The sequence below is a fragment of the Protopterus annectens genome, chromosome 10.part0 (genome assembly GCF_019279795.1).
Source record: "Protopterus annectens isolate FY-2018-M chromosome 10.part0, PAN1.0, whole genome shotgun sequence".
Taxonomy (NCBI): Eukaryota; Metazoa; Chordata; order Ceratodontiformes; family Protopteridae; genus Protopterus; species Protopterus annectens.
In genome coordinates this window covers 1,379,601,083-1,379,618,856 of record NC_056744.1, presented here as the reverse complement: position 1 = coordinate 1,379,618,856, position 17,774 = coordinate 1,379,601,083, and the positions used below count along the sequence as shown (strand labels likewise).

Sequence of the window (17,774 nt, the reverse complement as noted above, 5' to 3'; positions counted from 1 at the left end):
CCAAAAACAAAGTTTCAAGTATAATTCCTTTAATTCCTTGACTATCTCGAAAAAACAATTAATAAACAATTAAAATAGTGAAAACAGCCTCCAGTCCTCATGACCATCACAGACTGGTTTTGCAAAAAAGAAGCGTCATCGGTGCAAAGGCATGTAATTTCCTGTTCATTTAAATAAATTCCATTTACAGAGACTCCCCTATTTCAAGAGTTGCACCAATTCCAAACAGTTAGTGAAAATGCATACTCAAATACAGCCATACCTGTATGAATACATAACCAACAAATACTTGTGCATCAAATGTCATACTATAAATACTTTTCCAACTCACAAATTAATGCACATATTTAAAACACACAAATACATATGTGCACTCAGATATACACATATATGCATATTTATATACACATGCATGTGTATGCAGATACAAGAATATACCTATACATATATTCATGAGCATGTGCATGCATACACATATACACATACAAATTCTTGCTTCTTAATATATGCCCATGTACATCACCATATTAGGAATATTATCATATAAAAAAAAACAAATTACCAGTGTTCATTCAAACCTGGCTTATACATAGCCCCATGATTCACTATCTACATTTTTTCTTTATGGTCAACAAAATATGTTTATAACAATTAGAGAAACCCTTGCCCCTAATGCATTCTAATCCTAAAAATAAAATGAAATGCACTGAAGGATGTGATATTTTATGCTCATAAAGGGCACTTCTGGGATGCTGACAATTTATATCGCTTAGATGTACAGCAATCCTATTTTAAAAGCCTTAGAAGTTTGACTAACATAGAATGCACCGCATTGGCAGATGGCCATATATACCACCCATTCAGTACTGCAGGTAATTAGTTGTCTAATGGAGTATACATTGGAAGTATTAAAAGAGGTAAAAGACTTGGTGCAAATACCATCTTATAATAAACACAATTAATACATGTGACGTTCCCCACTAGCATATTGCCATCTGAACCGTGTTTATTAACCCTCCATCTTTTAAACCATGACAAATGTACCTGTATATTCCTGCCTCTCTGGTAACCAAATTTACAATAATCGCCTAAAAATTGGGCAAAAAAATCATCTGTCATAAGCATCTACCAAAACCTATTCAGGACTTCCCTGATCTTAAAAATATTACTGCCATAGGTAGTAATAAACCTGATATTACCGGGATTCCTACTAGCCCTATCCATATCATGGCCTGAATTCAAAAGGTTCTCCCTTTTAATTTGACTAGCTGCTACACCAGCTTGTTTAACTAAGATTTTTCTATAAATCCTTAGTTTAAACCTCTCTTCCATTTTATCTTTTTCAAGCTGAAAGTCATTACCATCACTACAGATACATCTGAGCCTCAGGAATTGGGCTTTCAGAATATTCAGAACTGTATGTCTAGCAGGGCGCCGAGAAGATAGCAAAATAATAAAATAAATGAATACATAAAAATGCGCCCTTTATGAGGCCGGCCTGTATGGTGCCCTAGGCGGTCACCTAGTTTGTCTATGCCTAAGGCCGGCCATGTCTAGCATGGCAACTATCAACCTATCTCATTCCCTCCAGTAGAGCTCTTCTGAGTGTGTACCTTTAAGGCCTAGTGGGCGTGGCTTCAGCATTTAAAAATTGAAGTTATCACCTTACATTTTTAACAAATACCCATTGACAGAGGTCATATATCAATACAATTGTGTTTGCTATCATGTATGCTTCAAGATAAAATTTTCCAATACCTTGAATGTAACATGGTTTTGGAATTACTAATGCAAATATGAACGGGCAATATCTGACATCTAGAGGAGCAGTAGGGTGTAACTGCAGAAACGCCTGGAGACGTCACTCGGCTGTAATGAGTTGGAATTCTTCATGAAGGGTTTATGATAGAGTGCAGTAGCCATGATGCCATCAATAATCTTTGTGATATTCACATCCAGAAAGTCAATAGTAAACAATTCTTGTTTACCCATAAAATGGATGTCAAAGTCATTATCATTCAAATAGCCTACAAAGGAATTCCACTGATATATATATATATATATATATATATATATATATATATATATATATATTACCAGACCAAATGCACCAAAAATCATCCAAATATCTTCTTCACATAGTCAATTCTCTTCTGAAGGGGTTAGAATCATCATAAATCAGGGCCTGCTCTAAATAACCCATGAAGACGTCTGCATAAATAGATGCAAACATTGTACTCATGGCTGTACCTTTTGTCTGCAAATAATACTCAATGCCAAAATAAAGCACACTACTTTATAATACCAGTCTAGTCAGGCTTCATACAAACTCAATCTTTTCAAGAGAGTACACACCTGATATATGTGACCAGTATTTAACTGCTGCAAGACCACCCTCATGGAGTATACTTGTAAATAGGGACTATGCATCAAGAGTACCCATGAAGACACTATTAGAAACCTCAGCATCATTAATAATTTTAAGGAACTCAGTAGAATCCTTAACACGTGCTCTTAATAAACCTAATAAAGGCTTCAATACAGGCTCCAAATACATAGAAAGTGGTTCTGCCAACAAACCCCGACCAGAGACTATGGGTCTACTGGGGGGTTAACCACAGTCCTGTGTATCTTGGGTGAGATATAAAAATGTTCTTGTTTAGGGTTATCCACCTTTAATTCACCCTCAAACTGCTCAACAATCAAGCCCTTCTTACTAGATTCCATAAGAAAATCATAAATACGTTTTTAAATTGATAGGTGGGGTCCAGAGGTAACTTAAAATAAAATCTTCTATCGTTAAGCTGTGACCTAACCTCAGTCTCATAATTGGAAGAATCCCAGAGCACCACCACCACACCTTTATCAGCTGAAGTAATAACTAAATCAGCATTATTTCTCAACTTTTAAGGGCTTCTTTCTCATATTTATTCAGGTTACTTCTATAATTCTTAAAAACAACATTTTGTTTCATATGCAATTCACGTAAAACCTGTTCCCCAAAAAATTTTGCTTTTGGGTGATGTGGTTGAAAGTTAGATTTTTTTCACCCAGAACACATTAGTTGATCCCAAATCTTCCTTTGTGGTGCAATAATACCTCAAATTCAAAATACAACAGAACTGATTAACATCTACACAAGTCACATAATATGAAACATAAAAAGAAGGAATGTAATTCAAGCTTTTATTTAACAATGACCTTTCACCCTGTGTACAATCATAAGAAGTCAAATTAATCAAGTCATTCTCATTTATATTAGAAATAACAGCCCCATTTTCATTCATGTGCAGGTTTCTATTGCCTTCCTGAATATGTCGTCACCTTCACCCCAATGCTTTCTACCAGCTCTTCTAAAGGGCCTGCTTTATTCTTAGGTCTTTTAGTTATAGGGGAATGAGCAGGTGAATTAGTATCCAAGCCATCAGCAAAATCTGCCTCGGTATCAGCATTAGAAACATTGGAAGAAACATTGACATACTTGACTCCGTGTTACTAAAATTATGCACTTTTTTAAAATTGAACAAATGTGTTTACGTTTAAATCTGACAGCCTTCTTATCAGTGTCAGAAAACCGTGTGTGTGTGTGTGTGTGTGTGTGTGTGTGTGTGTGTGCAGCTTTTACAAAACATCTTTTAGTCATTGCAAAACAATTTTATACCTGCCAATAAATCAAGTTATATTAGTACACCACCTGGGGGAGCTAATAACCTTTTAAAGATTTATTTTGCAAACACAAGAAATCTGAAAAGAAAACACACAAGCTTCAAGTTCTTGATCATTTATATGACTACAACATTCTGGTTATTACCAATATCTGGCAGTGTAATAGCATTAATATCGTCAGATTTCAAACATTTGTGTTTCTAAAATTAGCACTTCAGTGGATAGCATTGTCATTATTTACATATTTATTTATTTATTTATTTATTTTACATTTGTTGGCCGGGATAGTCCGACTGAATTCATGTCCATTTTCAGCGGAGGCCCGGGGAGAAAAGCTCCAAGGTAGTCAGAGTCAAAAATGTAACAATGAAGACATAATTACAGGTAAGCTATTTACAGAGGATACATGAAAAAACATGAGATAGACAAGTTCACAGGTATACTTATCCCTCATTTAAGTCAGGGGAATAAATTGACAGTAGGCAGAAATAAATATATTATATACATTCATGAAGAGGGTTATCCAGGCTTGTTACAATAGCAAAGCCAGTTTAGTGCCAGATGTTGTCTGAGTTTGGTTTTAAATTGGCATAGGGAGGAGAGCAAAGTAATGTCAGCTGGAAGGAGATTCAAAACTCTACCTGCAGAATTTGCAAAGAGGGCATCCCCAGCTGTATTGTTAATTTTGATTGTCTGAATTAGTAATTTGTTTGAGGATCTAAGCAGTCTCTGATTGTTATGGGGGGGTGACAATATTCCTTAGGGATTGTGTATCATCTGGATTATAAAAAATGTTATTAGCTATAATTAAAAGGTTGTATTGGATTAGACTAGGAAGTTCTAGCCACCCAAGCTGTTTGTGTTCTAAATGGCAGGCCCGTGGCAAACCAGGCAATGTGATTGTAATAGGTTGACAGTCTGTTTAGTACTGACTTGTTTAGATTAGAGAAAAGGGAGGAGGCATATAGAAGTGTTGAGATTAGGTGGGTGCGGGCTATGACAATCCTGGCTGGAGGGGTTAGAAAGGCTTTTATTCTATACAGTGATCCTAGTGTTTTATTGATGTTCTTGATTAATTGATTGACATGCAAGTCAAATTTTAGGTTATTATCAATAATGACACCTAGTAGTTTTGTGGAGGGGTCGGGGGAGATAACAGTGCCATCCTTCACATTAATGTTGAAGGTAAATGCAGCAGAGCTTTGTGTAGGTGAGAAAAACAGCATTTTAGTTTTTTTGGGATTTAATAACAGGTGACGTTCAGAGAGCCAGTTCTCTATAGTATTAAAGATGGACTGAGTAGCAGACCTCAATTCTGAGGAAGATGTAGCAGAGCAAATCAGGGTGGAGTCATCAGCATATTGGATACAGCTGACATTTGGGATGACAGTGTATAGGTCGTTAATAAAAATGAAAAACTGTAGAGGCCCTAATATTGAGCCTTGTGGTACTCCAAGGGTGTTTGGTAGAAGGTTTGAGAGCTTGTTCTGCCAGCGAACAGCCTGCTTCTTCCCAATGAGGTAGGATTTAAATCATAGAAGGACTTTGGAATCTAGATAGAAGGTTTTCAGGGTGTGTAACAGAAGTTGGTGATCTACAATGTCGAATGCCTTGGAGAGGTCCAAGAAGATGGCAAAAGAGATATAATTGTTGTTACGGTTGTTGTTTATGGTTTTGGTAAAAGCCAGGAGGGCCGAGGTTGTGCTGTGGTGTGGTCAGAAGCCATGTTGGGTATCAGCCATGAGGTGATTTTGGATTAGGTGGTGCATGAGTTTGTGTACACATTTTTCCATTATTTTTGCAAGTGGGGAAAGTATAGCTATTGGTCTATAACTAGAGAAATCCATGGGGGATTCTCCTTTGTGCAGTGGGATTGCATAGGCCGTTTTCCAAATGGTGGGAATTTTTGCCTCTGTTATGGTCCGGTTAATTAGAATTGATATAGGATAGGCAATAGCATCAGCTGATTTTTGGATGTATTCAGTGGGGAGTTGGTCAGTGGTGAGTGTGGTGGGTTTTAATTTTTTGAGGAGAGACTGGATGAGTGATGTGGGCACTGGTTGGAGGCTAAATGAGAGTTGGTTTAGAGGGGTAGTATTATCAGTGCTGTGGGAGCTAGGAGGTAGTTGGCTAGCTAGGGTTTGAATTGTTTCATTAAAGAAACAGTTAAAACAGTCTGAGACATCCTCAGGGGATTTATCAACAGTAGCAGCGGGGATGGGGGTGGATATTTTTCCAGGGTGAAGTAGATTGTTCAGACCTGCCCAGAACTTCAGAGGATTGTTCTGGTTAACTGTCTGTAAATTACAGTAGTATTGTTTTTTTCTTTTTGTCTACTAGAATGGATTTTTTTATTTCATTCCTAGCTTGCCTGTATTTAACATGATCGTGGAGGTATTTAGTGGAGCGCCATAAGGACTATAATTTGTTTCTGCTATTGATTTTTTGTCTGGTCTCTTTAGTAAGCCATGGTGCTGTTTTAGCTTTTGTTCACTTTGAGTGGACAGGTGCATGCAGATCTAGGATTTTGAGAAATTTATTGTTAAAATATGCAACTGCCTCCTCTAGGGGGGAGCTGTTTTAGCATAGACCAATTACAGGAGATAAGTTCCTGTTGGAATTTGGCAGGGTGAAAGTCTTTATTGTTTCTGACTTTTCTGATTATGGGAAGTTGTGGGTTAATGGCTTTTTGCTTAATGACATAAGTGAGGAGGCGGTCACTTAGGTCACGGGGAAGGGCACCCACAGTGTACTGTTGGGGGTTGCTATTTAGAAGAACCCAACTGAGTATGGTTTCCTTTTGGTTGGGTTTACCTAGCCTGGTCAGGGTAGTTATGTTTTGTGTGTGAAAGCATGCAGGTTAATATGGGTAGAGGGGGATTGTAAGGAACAGGTGCCTCAGTCTATGTTAAAGTCTCCAAGCAGTAGGGTTTCTTGGGGGTAGTGACATGATAGCCAGTGGAGGGTGTCTTCAAGTGTATCTATGTTGTTGCCTGGGGGGATATACATACAGATGATGTTAATGCATTTATTTTTGTTAAGCTGCAGTCTCGTGGCAAGAATATCAGAGTTGTTAACCTGAGGTGGTTGATTAACAACTCTGGTCACATTCATCTCAGATTTGTAGAGTATAGCTACCCTGACACCCTTCCTGGAAATACAATCCAGCCTGTGTATATTATACCCAGGAGGTAACACCTCATTATCAGCTGTGTGTTTTAACCAGGTCTCTGATAGACAGAGTATTTCCAGGGAGTGGACAGCCAGGAGAGCATGCAGTTCATGTACCTTATTATTAATGGTCCTAATTCTAATGTGACAGGTCAGGAGAGAGTTTGTTGGTCTACTAATTCTAGTTTGATAGCCTAGGTTACAATTGGAGGGGGTGCATTTATCAGAGGTGGATGGGCTGGGGTTAGGGTGAATGTCACCACCGAGTATGAGGCTGGGCTTGTACTTAGTAATAAGCCTCAGAAGTTTATATAAGAGTTTGTAGTATTGTCCTGATCTAGGGCTGGGGTGCCTGGGGTTGGTATGCTGAAAGAGTGAGCAGGGGGCTGCGTTGTTCCCATTTTTATGAGCATGGCTGAAGGTGGGATACTTTATCCCTGTAGTGATAGTATGGCCTTTAGGGTATTGCTAACCAATAAACTTATGGTTTTCACACAGGGTGAGTACATATGTGCCTATTAGGATGGGTAGTAAATAGTAGTGGAACATTATGACAGAAGGAGAATGGTAGTTAGGATCAGTTGTTTAATTGACACTGCAGTACAAGAACTGATGGCCAATGTAGGTATATTAGAGCGGGAGGAGAGAGAATGTAAGTGAGAGCTGATAGGAAGGAGGAACATGGTGGAGAGAGAGTGGAGGTGAAAGCTGATAGGGTATTGTAGCAAGGGTGTGATTAGGTACCTATAAATGTAGAGGTAGTGGGGGCAGGTGAAATTTGGGGGCAGGGAGGGGAGCGGAGAAAGACGCAGGCGAGCACAGGGGGGCTAATACAGCCTGCAAGTGTTTTCTTATGCTTTGTTAACTTTATTGTATTCTTTTAAGCCAAGTTTACTCTGAATTTATTTTATGCTGTATTTTTAAACTGAAATTTACATTAGGTTGTAGACTAGGGTTGGACTGTAAGTTGTACACATGCAAGGAGTTTGTAAACTACAGGTTATGGGGACAGAGTATAATTTTCAGGGCTAAGAGTGGGAGAACTGAGTGAGAATGCAATATACAGGGAGTAGTTTCCGGGTAAGAAATAATGTTAGGGGCTAACTAGTCATTTTAAAAACAAGGTGATAGCCAAATTATTATAGGGGACAGAGTAAAGGTGCCTTTAGACCCAGGTCAGCAGCTTACAGGATATAGTATTACAGTGCAGTTTAAGATATTAACCTTAGCCAATTGAAGGACTGACTTCTGGTGAATAGTTTGTGGTTACAGGTTTTTCAGGGTAGCTTTCTTCAGGCAGGAGATTCTTTTAGTAAGATAATTAGAGGTGGTCTTCCAGGAAGAGAAAGCAATACTACTGACTGGATCTGGAAGCTCCGGGCATTTTACGTTTTAATCATTTACATGATTAAGTTTTGGTCATATTAGACACAACAAAAAATAGAGATAATTATGATTACCCTGGAATCTCAGCAGAGCAGACAGTGAATAAATCTAACTGTTATAAGGATACCACACTTAATCAAAAAGAGTAAATAACATTATTTCAAGATGTGGGTACTATTTAAAAAAAAATAATAGCAACATCATTTTATTAGTTAACTTTAATGACCCACACATAGACTAGAGGGTTTGTGCTGGCTGATCATTCACTGCAGAGGAGTATTTGGATATGATTTCCTTATGAAACTCGTCCCAACTAATGACTTTTTCAACATGTAATAACAATAATTTGGACCTGTTGATCATTAATTATGTCAAATGCATTTTTAATATTGCTCCTATTTGTACACTGGGTTATTCTGACTATATTTATTTTCATTTTGCATCTTTTTTCTAATAGGCCAAAAGATCACTCACTATTCATTGCAACTTCTCATTCAATTATTTAAAGTCAGAATTTAATTCTGATTACTGGTTGCAAAATTAGAATTTCTAAAGAAGTCCATTTATTGCTGTGTTTTAAGGATGAAAATCCTCAATTTATTAAACATGTATTGTAATTGTGACCAATGTGGAGTCATACTGGTTGATTTTGTTATTAATTTGTTTTTTAGTACAAGTGTGTTTCACATATACCCCAGGATTTAATAAACTCTATGTAGGCTCCATGTAGAGCTTACATGGAAGGTACCCATGCACATGGCCATGGTTCCCCCTTGGCAGCATACTATGCAATTAATAATGGTGTACTGCAGAGGGACAGCATAGTAACAGGGATATTGAATCCATGTAGGCAGAAGTGTAGAGGCTGGTGATATGTTATGTACATGTTAAGGCTCCCTGTAATGTTCTGTGCTACTGGTGAAATGTGCTGTGTATTAATAGTCTGTGTATTAAATGTATAAAGTGTTATGTTTGTATTCTATTTTTTTAATTTTTTTAATGCTGCCATTTGCATGGCATGGCGTGGAGTGCAGCAATGCTAAGCCACAGTTATACATAGACAGATGACACTTACCAGACATCTAAAAATAGAAACCAGATATAATTAATTATTATAACTGTTTTTTTTTTTTTTTTTTTAATGTCTGTTTGTGCTGCATGAACACAGCAATGCAAAGTTGTGCTTATACATACACAACAGACACCTGCCAGACATCTAAAAATAGAAATTGGATGTAATTAATTATTTATTTCTGCATTTGTGTACACCCATTTAAGCCCGTTTGTGCTGTGCACCACAATTGCTTAGTAGTGTATGTGAAGGTATACCACTTTATATACTATCCATGTAGCTAAATGGGTAGAGTGATGGTTTAATGTTCTGTAGGTCCTGGGTTCAAGTATCTAGAACACATATAATTTGTTGAATGCAACATAAAATGTATTTTAAATTAAAATCAGTATTTTTACATTTGGGAGAGCTGCATGGTGCTAAGGACTGCTTAAACAGGGTTAACAACTAATATTGTTTGCGTGTTGCTAAGCTTCACTAAAACCATGTTTCTGTGAGTTTTTGTGCTGCTCAGCTTCGTTTAGCTGGTTTGCATGATGTTAAGCACAGCGGTGCTTTTTTGAATGTTGCTAAATGACGTGTAAGGGTGTCAAAACAGCCTGTATTAAGGCCAATAAGTGGGAATTCTGCACCATTTGTTGGAGTCTGCTTATCTGCTGATATGCCAGGTGTTGTTGGAGAGGGTGCTCATTTTCAGGTGCAGAGATGGGGTGTGCAGGAGTCAAGGAGTTTTGTTGGGCTTCTCACATGGAATGTTGAACATAGGCTACTGCAGAACAGTTACCAAGACTCAGAGTATAAGGATGAGGCCAGGGATTAGTTGGCCAGGGATCTTACCAGTGATAATGGTATCCACCACACTGGTGAGCAGTGTCATCAGCACTATGATGACCTGAAGCAAAGAAAGAGTGGAACATTTGACACATGGGTCCAAGAGATCAGGGATGGGCATGACCCACAAATATGTAAGTATTTTTTCCACTGTTTTACCAAAATGCAAGCTGAATGTGTGCAAAACTGGTATGCATAATGGTGTGCTTCTCTCCCAACAGCTGCAGCTGAGAGAGCTAGCAATATTCAGTCCCATGCTGGACACCTGGCCAGGTTGCACAGTGAGTGTGGTAGGTATGAATATATTATGCTACCTGTAGTGCAATAAGCAACAAAGAATAAAAAAATGTACTGCAATAAAGAATAAACAATAAAAACTGTAGTGCAATAACTGGGCTATTAGAAGTGTAGTGCAATAAATGGGCAATTAGAAATGTAGTGCAATAAATTAACAATAACAACTATTTAGCAATAAACAAGAGAATTATCAGAAATACCAATAAAGTGTTAAGCAGCATTATAGTTTCCTAAATAAATCTGTCTTAATATGTGCAGCACAGCTGTAAAAATTGCATATGTGTGTTCAACTATCACTGCAGTCAAGTGTAAAACTGTAGTAGCTCTACAATGCAAAAGGAATGTCCTGTAAAATGTTTTTCTCAACTAATAGTATGGTCCAAAGTTGTCTCCAGGCCAATTACAGTCACATAATGCTCTGATTTTCTTCCACTCCAGGAACAAAAGTTATATGCCTGAGGTAGCCAACCTTATGAGCAGATAGTGTGTGTAGATTTCACAGAGAATTATCAGCAATACCAATAAAGTGTTAAGCAGCATTGCGGTTTCCTAAATAAATCTGTATTAATAATACTACTGCATTCATTGCATGTGTGTTCTACTGTCACTGCAGTCAAGTGTAAAACTGTATTTCAAGGTTGTCTCCAGGCCAATTACAGTCACATGCTCACATTTTCTTTCACTCCAGGAACAAGAGGTATATGGCTGAGGTAGCTCACTGTATGAGCAGATAGTGTGTGTAGATTTCACAGAGAATTACCAGCAATACCAATAAAGTGTTAAGCAGCATTGTGGGCTCCTAAATAAATTTGTCTTAATATTTGCAATAGGGCTTAGTCAATGCATGTCTGTTCTAAGTTGCTTCAGTCGATTGTTACATTATTTGCAGATGTCACCTGCAGTCACAACTATTGGATTCTACACCCATGCCTGCCAATTAAGGCATGATGCCTGTCTAGTTTACTTAATGTACACAAACATGCCTCTCAACTGTCACGATTTTTCATAATGTAATTACAACTGCCTAATCTGTCTGTTCCATGATTACCACATAAATGATTACTTGGAATGCTATATATTTTCAAATCCATTTACATAACACCCTGGTAGTTATGTAAGTCCACATTATGTGAAACTCTTCTGTGTAGTTGTGTATCTGCATTTGTTACTGCTTGGACCATACTGCCCCATGCTAACAGCTTGAGAGGTATGTATGTGCTACATCATATAGAAGAATTGTAGTCACTGTACTCACAACTGACACTGCACACCTGTAGAAGTTTGTAGTTGTACTCTATGTAGTAATATTACCTGTGAGGTAACTAATGGTATGTTTTTCTCTCTCTCTCCACCCCTTATCTTCTTTAATTTATTATTGTTATTTATTATTATGATTTAATATTAACATATTTTGTTATACTAACTATTTTACTGGCCTTATGGTTTAATTCATACCGTGTCTGACCAAGTTTGCAGATGACTGCAAGCTGGGCACTGTCATAAATTCCCCTAGTGATGTGAACATCCTCCAAGAGGGCCTTAACCAAACTAATGACTGGTGCCAGAAGAATGTCCTCAAACTGAATGCCAAGAAATGCATCATTATCCCCTTTGGGGAAAACGGTGTCCCCACTGATTATCACATTAATAAAAACGTACTAAGTAGACAATCAGTTGTGAGGGACTTCAGATTGATAGCAACCTGACTTTTGATCACCATGTTGCCTCCATTGTATGGAAGGCTTTCTATATGGCCCACCTCATAAGTAAGGATATTTCATCCAGAAACAAGGAGGTCATAACATCCCTGTATGCCTGCCTTATCAGACTCATTATTGAGTACAATGCCACCTTGGGCATGTACCTTGCCAAGCACATGCAGCAGTTGGAGAGACCACAGAGGTTCCTGACCAGGAAAATCCAGGGTCTCAAACACCTATGTTATACAGATAGGCTAAAAGCCCTGTCCCTCTACTCCATCTCATACAGACTGCTCAGAGGTGGCCTGTGTCTGGCATACAAGGCCGTCTCAGATTCAGCCTTGGTAGAGTTGCTGCATATCCATAAGTCAAACTCCACTTATGCAACCCGCAAACAAGGCCTCTGGTCTGTGACATTAATAGAACTTATTGGTGGGATAGATTCGTGTCCCAGTAACTCCACCCATCTGTGGAATAGACTTCCTCTCCATGTCAGGCAGAGTACCTCACTAGCCCTCTTTAAGAGGAACCTGGATGACTGCATGGGAAACAGAAAATATACCCCTGGGATTCCACCTGTGTCCTTGCTGGACAGGGAAAACAGGTGCTGACTTTTGGAACATCTGTGAAATTCCTGACTAGGCTTATTCCAGGCCAATAGCCTAGTATTCTCCTATGAACCTATGTTTGCTGTTGGCATGCTTACTATTATGTTACTTAATGTTCTGTTAGACATAATATACCTTAATATGTATTTAGATTAATAAATATTATTATGTTCCATTCTGTTAATACTAACATTGGTTTGGTTAATATTAACTTTAACCTATTGCTATAACTGCTTTACTACAGTGCGTCAAGGTCGGCCAGTTCCTCGTGATCTGCCTACCTTGTCTCCTCCAGCCATGGCACTGGGTCCCAGTATGTCTTGGACACCAACCTGGTAGTGCCCCCTCTGCTGCCCATGCACTATCTGCAGCATTGGGTAGTAGCACCCCATGGGAGGAAAGGCCCCCCCCGGGAGTGGTGGTGGAGGAGGAGTTGTCACCCATGATGAGCTCCCAGGTTTGGTGTACAGGATTATCTTCTGTGGGTTTGGACAATGCCTGCACCAGATGGAGAGCATGCTGGCCACCCTGGTGGGGTAGGCTCACCCTGGATCCCAGCCTCCACCACTGGCACCTTAGGGGCAGAGATGGAGCAGTGCCAACAGTACCATGGATGGGGATGTGAGTCACACAGCTACCTTGCTGGGGCACATTGGACTAAGATTCCACAACACCCTCCCCATCCAAGGTGTTTACCCCCTCTTGTGTCACACACCATCCCCGTCTGCTGTCTTGTTTGTTTTGTCTGTCTGAAAAAGCTTCCTCACCTACCCAACTTACCTCCCCAATGCATACCTATGCCCCTCCCCAATATTCCACTCCCACTTAAAAAAAAAAGGGCACCTGTCCTAAAAAAAATTGTCCCATACACAGCTCTCCATTTCACACACATGTCCACTGGACACACATAATTGGGTACAATTGACATAACAACACAATTATGGTGTCCTCACCTCTCCCTCTCGGGGTTAGAATACAAAGCCATCAACAAATTCTGGCAAAGTGCACAGTTGTTGCTGTACAAGAAATGGATAAGTATGGTTCTTTCCTACACCTGTCAACCTGCCTTTCAGTATGTTTTCCTCTTGCTTTCACCCCATTTCACCACTTTCCTATTTCTCCATTTTGCTTTTCTTTATATATTTTTAGTGTGACACTGCATGATGCACCATGTCACGCAGTTTCGCTAAGCTCAGCTAAATTAAACTATATTGATATATGTGTTTCAAATATTAAACATGTGCAAAATAAACACCTGTCCCCTACTTCTAACCCATTGCAATCACACCTGTAGGCTGCTGCATTAACCTGTCATGCCACACAACTGTTAATTAAAACAGGTGATTTAAGCAAAACATAGTAATTGCAGGTTACAGTCATTAAGTGTGTGTTTCAGCAAAGCTGAGCATCATGCCGTGTCTTGCAAACGTGCTTAAAGAGTAATACAAAACTTGGGATTGCACCTTGCAGTTTGGTGCAAGAGTACACTACTAGAAGGTCAAACACACAATAATGGATGCAACTGAGATCTCTAATAGCAGGTAAATGTCCCCTTTTATCAGCAACATTTACAAATACATCTGCTAAGGAATAAATGGCAAAATACATGTACAACTGGGACTTTGGTGCAGAAATACATCCATATAAAGCCATGCACATAAAGATGATTGTAAAAAAAGTATGTCACAGCCTGTATGTGTGTACTTACATCTTGCAAATACACCTAATGTAACAGCGACTCAATAACTCAGTCTGTTAAATGCCTTGCAAGCAGTACATTTTGCCACACACAGGCTTGGGTTCAAACCCACTGGTGTGTAGCATTTAAGTAACATTATCATGAAGCCACCAATTAATTACTCAGTCACGCACTCTTTATCCACACAATGCATTACAAATGAAATGTCTGCTTGTCACTGATGAAAGTCACATGCCTGCAGATGGCAACACACTTCACATATCCTATAACAAAACTATAAGTGCATAAAGTGTCATGTCATCCATTAATATGCATTCACAGAGGATTTTAACTCAGGTAATGCAAATGAGTCCACTACTATCACAATTCAGTACACAATCCTTTCAAACTCACAGTGCAGATTAGCACAGCTGCAAAACTAACATACACATATGAAGCCCCTGCTTGTAACAAGGACTGCCAGAATACATGTTCCAAAGGAGTAAGAGATTGCAATGTGTGGTCTGACAGTTACCCAAGTAGTGGACATAATGTTATATTTATCCCCTATGTTGCTCAAGGACACAACAAACATGTAGCCTAGTACTCTGCTAATGATACTGTTGTCTAACATACTTACCTTAAACACATGGCTTAATTGGAGTGGAATAGCTACCCTCACTCTGGCTCTGCCTCTACTACAAGGCTGCCACAGCTGCCACAGTTACTCCTATAGCATGTTGCCCTCCAAAGTGTTCACACTCTCTGCCTAGTCCCATTGCCTGCAGCAGCAGCCGTAGCCTGTACCACACACATCTCTATGTAACAGTAGCTTCTATAGACCTACCCTCTGTGATGATGTAGTCTCCTCACCCCAGTAATGTCCAGCACAACATATCAGAAAGTGCTTGTAATCTACATTGAGGTCTTATATCTTGTACACTGGTTGCAAGTCATTGGCTGATAATACTGCAAATCAGCTGTGTTACCTGCAATTAGCATTTCAGAACCACAGCTTGGTTAAGAGGCAGTCACCTGATAATCAGAGGCATGTTAAATGGCAAACATGTTGGCTATGGGAACCATATTGTATGGGACTTTCTGCACACAGAACATGCGTTTGCAAAAATCTAAATATCACCACACTCCAGCAGGTATGCAACCTTTTTGTTTATAACAGGATGCAGATGTATGAATATAATTACAGGGAATATGGGGCTACAGCATTAAGTCTTTCTTAGAACCATGATAATGACATGTCATTGATATCCAGATTTGTTACACCTATAGAGGACATAGAATACATCAAGGGTGGAATGCTTTTTGTCATGTGGCACACTAGTCTGTTGGGACTGTCACTTTATAGTGGTTGTAATACACACTGTTATTTGTTTGGCACTGTTGTTTTGACATATTATCAAGGGGTTGCCCCTAGGGAACACATTACAATAGACTTTAGTGTTGGGTATATGATCATACAGCAGTAGCTGTCATAGCACACATGGGAATAGCTGACTATCACTAGTATCTTAGTTGTATTCACTCACTTAGTATGTTTGCACACTGTGGAATATAACATGTCTGAGCAAACAGTGGATTCTGCCAGTCATTCTGTCCTTGCTGTATCACTACATAGTGGACTTTCATGTATGTGATCCTGACATGTGTTCCTATTCTGTTGTCTTTCAGGACACATGTATCCCAGATGCCGTGCACCTTTCATGGATGTGTAGGATGAGATTACACTTAAAGGCATTTGGCAACACCATGACCTCCTACTTTCCAGGGGAAGTCAAAACAGGGAACAGTGGGCAGCACTGTGGGCCGACTATTTCCATGATGTGAATGCTACAGGGAATCAGAGAAGAACATATGAGCAGGTTCGACACCATGCAATGGACCTGATCAATGCTGCATGCAGAAGAGCAGCAGATGTAGCCAGACATCACCGGTGGAGGGCTTACAGCAGAACGACCCCTCTCAGCCATGGAGGAATTCCTGGTGAACCTAGGCACACACAACAGCTCCCAGGCATCCTTCACACCATACATTGTGGCAGAGGAGCATGCGGGTAAGCTTAGTTTGGTCACCATTGCAATACTGTAGCATTCAGTGTGTTAAGGTGTACATATTCTTACGTGGGTATCAGGTTTGTGTTGTTTGTGGGGGGAAGGGTTTAACTGCAGTCTGACTCTCCTGCTCAGATGTTGACAGATATAATAATTAACATAGTAGCTACTGTAAATGTGAGATATATGGATGTATTACCTTGTGGTGGTGCAACATGTGGTGGTACTGACATTACCTCTCCATCTACTTTACACAGGTCCATCAGGTATCAGACAAGGCCATGGTCTTGCGCCTGGTAAGCACAACACTGTTTTGTTATTGATGTAGGTTTACAGCAACGTAATCCCTAAAGTGTCATCTCAGGCCTGCTGCCTGGAGTGCTGCACTGTCGGCATGATTGCCAACTGTACATATATTTTATGACTGTACATGTTACCTTCATATGTATGCCTTGTAGGTGTCACCAGACTGATAGATGTGAGAGTATTGTCAGGACATTGCAGATTGCCATATATGCCAACTGTGCAGACTCCACAAATTTCAAAAGTGTAACTCATTTTTGCTGATGAGATTGCAGTGCACAGAGCTTTTATATACAAGTAACTACAGCTGTTTGTGGGGATAGTAATGTCCTCTTGTCCTACTATATGAGGTTGGGGTTTCAACAGTTCTGTGATAGTGCCAACAGTGTATACAGCTGTACATTTATTGCAACATAGTACTGCAGAACATAATAGTGTAGGTATTAATGTACTGCTTTTTCCTCTGTTAGCAAAGGTAACCAGGTGGGTTGGTCTCTGTCCCCTACACAACATAATGTCAGTGTCTCTTCAGACTCTGATGATTATGGTGACCACAGTGAAGCACATGTGAGGGTTTCAGGGGCTGAATATGTCCCAGAGGTTGACATCACTCTTCTGCCCTCATTGTCACTGCACACAGTCAATATGCCTACACATACCCAGTCCCTAGAGGCCACAGATATTGGATTGTCAGAGAGTGGGGACATTGAACAGGAAAGTGTGGCAACTAATGCTCTAGTGAATATAGACACTGGCCATAGCCAGAGAGCTGATGAGGTTGCACACAGGTGGTTTTATAGGGGTGCTCGTAGGAGGCCTGTTGTCCTTACATCACCTGTTGCAAGTGTCACATCATGGTTCACTCCGCATATGGTGCTGGCCATCATGCAGGCAGAGACATGTTCTGAAAGGAACTCCAGATGTATGCTCAGGGTTATGGATGCAGCACATTCTGACATCCGTGACTGCCTCCACCACATTACTGACAGCCTG

At 39.6% G+C, this 17,774-nt stretch overlaps 1 protein-coding gene across 1 annotated transcript in view; it reads right to left on the bottom strand.

Annotated features, from left to right (window-relative positions):
- LOC122813606 (calcium-activated chloride channel regulator 1-like) overlaps positions 1-17,774 on the bottom strand; it is a gene marked incomplete at its 3' end in the record, with an annotated part of 1,902,671 nt that overhangs the window by 1,532,084 nt on the left and 352,813 nt on the right.